Here is a 6,000-nt window from a genome sequence, read left to right as displayed (position 1 = left end):
TTATATTTTTCACTTTGACTACTCCCCATCCTTGTCACCTTTCCTGGCTCCCATGAGTCTCCCTGTTTCCAACCTTAATTCTCTCTCATCAATCCTTTTTCTGGTGTCAAATATGAGCATGTCACCCCTCACCCCTTGTTCAAGATACTTCAGTGGCTTTCTATTGATAATGTAAAGCTCCTCAGACTGATGCTAAAAGCTCTCTATGGTCTGTCTCCCACATCCTATCCCATCTTCTCTCATTTTTATTCCCCCTCACGCTTTCTCTATTCTAGTCAAATTCTTCTGCTGACTGTCCCTCATACCGACATTCCACCTCCTGTCTCTTCCCCTGCATACTTTTGTGCAAGTGGATCCCCACATTTCTGGAATGTATTCCCTCCTCAGCTCCCCCCTTTAGGAGCCCAGGCTTCCTTCAATGCACAATTCAGGTGTGGATCAGCCGATAGAGCCTCAGACCTGGAGTCAGGAAGACCTGAATTCAAATTTGGCTTCACATATTTATCAGCTATGTGACCCTAGGCAAGTCACTTCACCTCTGCCTCAGTTTCCTCTACTATAAAATGGAGACAATGGAAACAATCTCTCTCCCAGTGTCGTTGTGAGGATCAAATGAGATAACCGTAAAGAGCTTAGCACAGTGCGTAGCACACAGTAAACACGATAGAAAGGTTAGCTTATTAGGATTATTACATCCTACAGGAAGCCTTTCATGATCTGTTATTTTAATTCTTCTAAGATTACTTTGTGATACTTTGTCTAGATTTTGTATTTATTTAAAATATAGGCAGCGTATTACATTCTTCCAGGAGAATATGAGCTCCTTGAAGGCAGTGACTGGTTTCTTTTTTTGTCTTTGTGTCTAGCAGCTAAGCTTAGTACCCTAGCACATAGTAGGTGCTTAATTAGTGTTTGCGGTCCCTGTGTCTCTAGCACCTAACATAGTGTCCCAGCACATAGTAGGTGTTTATGACCTGTTTCTTGATCTGAACTGGCCATAGGCAAAAGTGCTTCTATTTTGATCCTAACTAAACTCTGCTAGGTGTTGGTGATGGACTAAGTTTGCTTTAGTTGGAAAGAGCTTTCAGGAAGAATAAAAAGGAGCCTTCATCCCAGCACCCAGATGCGTGAGGAAGAAAATGGTGGTCCATCACAGCAGGTCTGGAACAGGTTGACTGGGATGAGGACCAGTATACAACCTCACAACTTCACTCACAGTAAATATTTGCAGCATGAAATGATTTTGACAAAATGTCTGTAATAGCTTGCCCATCAAGCCTGGTTTTAGATCGGGAACAAAATGCAACTGAATTTACTGTCATAAACACAAAAGCAAAAGCAATCCTCAGTACCCAGGCAAAAAAAGTCGGATCATGGGATTCTCACTAATGAGATTTTTTTTAACAGTGAAGGAAGGCTCTCCAAAAGGCACCAGGAGGGACTGCTGGAGCTTGATTTTAAAAAAATCAGAGAAAGGGGAAGGAAGAAAAAGACACGTGTATAAAAATACCTATTGTTGTTCTATTCACAATAGCAAAAAAAAAAAAAGTGGAAACAACCTATTGTGTCCAATAATCAGAGAATGGCTTAATAAATTATTATATGTTTCCAAAAAGGAAAATTTTGGAATTGTAAAAGGAAAAGCTATGAAGAACTCATGAGAACTCTCCAAATTAAATCAATATATTCTTTGCCAAAGACTTCACAACATGGATTGTGACAGATGAAGACAATGAAAATTATGTTGGGAGAACTGGTTCACCAGTAAAAATGAGGTCAAAGAGATAGACTACACACACATACACACATACATATATGTATATACAAAAATATTTATAAGGTGATACCAATTGGTATTCAACTGAACCAGAACTGGAGATACAATGACCACTAAGTGAAAATAATATATTTTTAAAAATATTATCTCTATAGTTTATACCAACATATATGCATTAAGTACATATTTACTATATGTATATACAAACTACATTTAGAGGCACAGTGGCTGGAACCATCAATCAATAAACACTTATGAAGAACCGATTATGTGCTAGGTACAGTGCAAAGTTTGGGAGCTGATAGTTCTGTTATATATCCTGTCTTTTTCTGATGCTTGTTAACATGTCTGGTTCTGCCTTGTTAAAAGGTAAGGGGTCCATGTAAAATTTTGCCTTCTGTGTGTTTATTTTATTGATTGACTTTGTTAACAGCTAGTATTTATAATAACAATATTTTTTGAAAGTACTAGGGAAGGAGTAGGGTTTGGACTAGGCATATACATCTTTAATGAATTAGATGGCATGGGCCCTTACATCAGGCCAAATATTGTAAGGAGTCTTCAGAAATAAATATATCAAGTAGCCTATGGTCAAAATTTAAATAGTACTCTTTAGGATCTCCTGGTTCTGCTCACTTCACTGTGCATCAATTCATACAAGTCTTCTCAGGTTTCGTTTTTTAGAGTAATTTCACTGTACCATTCCATTAATTTACCCTAATTTATTTAGCCATTCCCTAATAGATGGACACTCAATGAACTTCCAGTGCTTTGCTGCTATGAAAAGAGCTGCTGTAAGTATTTTTGTACACATGGGTCCTTTTTCTTTCTTTGATCTCTTTGGAGTAGAAGCTTCATAGTTATATTTCTGAGTTAATGGGCTTGCACAGTGCTGTGGGTTTTGAAAATAGTTCCAATTTGCTTTTCAGAAAGGCTGTACCAAATTCAGCTCCACCAAAAGGACATTAGTGGGTCTATTTTCCCACAGCCCCTCCAACAAGTGTCATCTTCCTTGTATCCACAGAGCTCAGCACAGTGCTTGGCACCCAGCAGATGCTTAATGTTTACTGACTGACTGATTTTCCATTTTGTCATCTTTGACAAACTGATGAAGGTGATATAGAACTACAAAGTTGCTTTAACTTGAATTTATTTCTTTAATTAATATAGGGATTTAGAACATTTTTCCTATGGTTGTTGATAGCATGTATTAATGTAACAATTTTTTAAGTCCTGGGAGCTCTCTTTTTTTAAAAAATTTATTTATTTATTTTCAGTTTTCAACAATCACTTCTATAAGTTTTAAATTTTCTCCCCCTTCCTCCTCCTTCCCTTCCTCCCCAAGACAGCATGCAATCTTTTAGGGATTCTACACATACATTCTTATTAAACACATTTTCACATTAGTCATGTTGCATAGAAGAATTAAAATGAATGGGAGAAACCCTGAAAAAAACCAAACCAAACAAAACAGAACACAAGAGAAAATAGTCTGCTTCATTCTGTGTTCTGTCTCTAGTTCTTTCTTTGGATGTGGATGGCATTTTGCATCAAGAGTCCCTTGGGAATGTTTTAGGTCCTTGCATTGCTCTGAAGTGCTAGGTCTACCAGAAATAGTCCTCATACACTGTGGCTGTTACTGTGTATAACGTTCTCCTGGTTCCACTCATTTCACTCAGCATCAGTTCATATAAGTCTTTCCAGGTTTTTCTGAAGTCCATCTGTTTGTCATTTCTTTTTTCTTTTCTTTTTTATTAATTTTTAAAATTTATTTGTTTTCAGTTTTCAACAATCACTTCCATAAGTTTTAAATTTTCTCCCCCTTCCTTCCCCCTTCCTTCCTCCCCAAGACAGTATGCAATCTTATCTAAGTTCTACACATACACTCTTATTAAACACATTTTCACATTAGTCATGTGGCACAGAAGAATTAAAATGAATGGGAGGAACCATGAAAAAAACCAAACCAAACAAAACAGAACACAAGAGAAAATAGACTGCTTCATTCTACATTCCAATTCCATAATTCTCTGGATGTGGATGTTATTTTGCCTCAACAGTCCCTTGGGAATGTTTTGGGTCATTGAATTGCTGTGAAGGGCTAAGTCTATGAGAAACAGTCCTCGAACACTGTGGTTGTTACTGTGTACAATGTTCTCCTGGTTCTGCTCCTTTCACTCAGCATCAGTTCATATAAGTCTTTCCAGGCTTCTTTGAAGTCTTCCTGTTCATCATTTCTTATAGCACAATAGTATTCCGTTACATTCATGTACTACAACTTGTTCAGTCATTTCCCAATTGATGGGCATCCCCTCAGTTTCCAGTTCTTTGCCACCACAAAAAGAGCTGCTATAAATATTTTTGTACAAGTGAGTCTTTTCCCCATTTTTATGATCTCTTTGGGACACAGACCTATAAGTGATATTTCTGGGTCAAAGGGTATGCACAGTTTTATAGCCCTTTGGGCATAGTTTCAAATTGCTCTCTAGAATAGTTGGATCAGTTCACAGCTCCACGAACAATGCATTAGAGTTCAAATTTTTCCCACATCTTCTCCAACATTTATCATTTTCCTGTTTTGTCATGTTAGCCAATCTCATAGGTATGATGTGGTACCTCAGAATTATTTTGATTTGCATCTCTCTGATCAATAGTAATTTAGAGCATTTTTTCATATGACTACAGATAGATTTAATTTCTTCCTCGGAAAATTGCCTGTTCATAACCTTTGACCATTTATCAATTGGGTAATGACTTGTATTCTTATAAATTTGACTCAGTTCCCTCTTATTTTAGAAATGAGGCCTTTATCACAGACACTGGCTGTAAAAATTGTTTCCCAGTTTTCTGTTTTCCTTCTAATCTTGGTTGCATTGGCTTTGTGTGAAAACTTTTCAATTTAATGTAATCAAAATCATCTATTTTGCATTTCATAATGTTCTCTATCTCGTTTGGTCATAACATTTTCCCTTCTCCATATATCTGACAGATAAGCCATTCCTTGCTCTCCTAATTTGCTTATAGTATTAGCCTTTATATCTAAATCATGTACCCATTTTGACTTTATCTTGGTATAGGGTATAAGATATTGGTCTATGCTTAGTTTCTGCCATACAATTTTCCAGTTTTCTCAGCAGTTTTTGTTAAAAAGTGAGTTCTTATCCCAGAAGCTGAAGTCTTTGGATTTCTATTTTTCAAATTAATTTTAATTAATCTAATCAATTTTTATCAATTAACCAGCATTTATTTTTTTCTCCTATCTTCTTCCCAACACTGAGAAAGGAAAAAGGGAAACAAAACCTCTCTAACAAATATGCATAGTCAATATGTAGATTTATTCCCTCCTTCTAGTAAAATAAGGGCAAAACCAGATAAGAGAAGGAATGGCTTGAAGGCATTGAAAACAAAGTTCTAGATCAGGGGATCTTCTTTTCCGTTTTGTTTTTGGAGACTGGGTCTTCCTATCTTGCTTAAGCTATTAGTGCTCCTTCACTTAAATCCAATTCATTTGCATGTCCTGGCTTCACCTCCCTGATGTCACTGGTCTTCTTTGAGCATGAAGGACAAAGGGCAACAGGCTGGAAGTGTGGCAGCCACTCACAGCTCCCTTACCTTGTGACTGGCACAGAAACTCTGACCTGTTCTACTCTCGACCCGGGCTTGTTTGTCCCTCGGTGGGCAGCCCTGGTGTCCTCTACTCCTAGGGGCTCTTCATATTGGTACTGGACTTAGTAAAAATACCCAACTAGCTTTCAACTTACCTGCAGTTTAGAACTTAATCACTCTACCTATCCACCAGCCTCAGTCTCCCTAGTAGCAGGGATTACAGATGTGCACAACCTGCCCAAGACACTGTCCCTACTCCAGGCATTTTCCTAGGTTGTCCCCCATGTTCTCTTCATTTATCTCTGCCTCCTATATTCTCTGGTTTCCTTCAAGTCCCATTGAAAACCCCACTTTCCTGATCCCTCTTTATTCTAGCTCATTCCTTCTGTTGACTCTTTCAAGTTTATCTTGCCTATCTTGTGTGTACACAGTTGCTTGCATGTCGCCTCCACCGTTACGCTGTCAGCCCTTTGAAGATAGAGACTATCTTTGCTTTACATTTTTTTTTTAATCTCCAATGCTTAGTTAGTGTCTGGCACGTAGGAGCCCTTACATAAATGTTGACTGTCAGTCTAGGAAAGCCTATGAACCCCTACTCAGACTAATATTTTTACGTG

Source organism: Notamacropus eugenii, chromosome 1 (genome assembly GCF_028372415.1).
Source record: "Notamacropus eugenii isolate mMacEug1 chromosome 1, mMacEug1.pri_v2, whole genome shotgun sequence".
NCBI lineage: Eukaryota > Metazoa > Chordata > Mammalia > Diprotodontia > Macropodidae > Notamacropus > Notamacropus eugenii.
Note: the sequence above shows the minus strand (reverse complement) of the source record.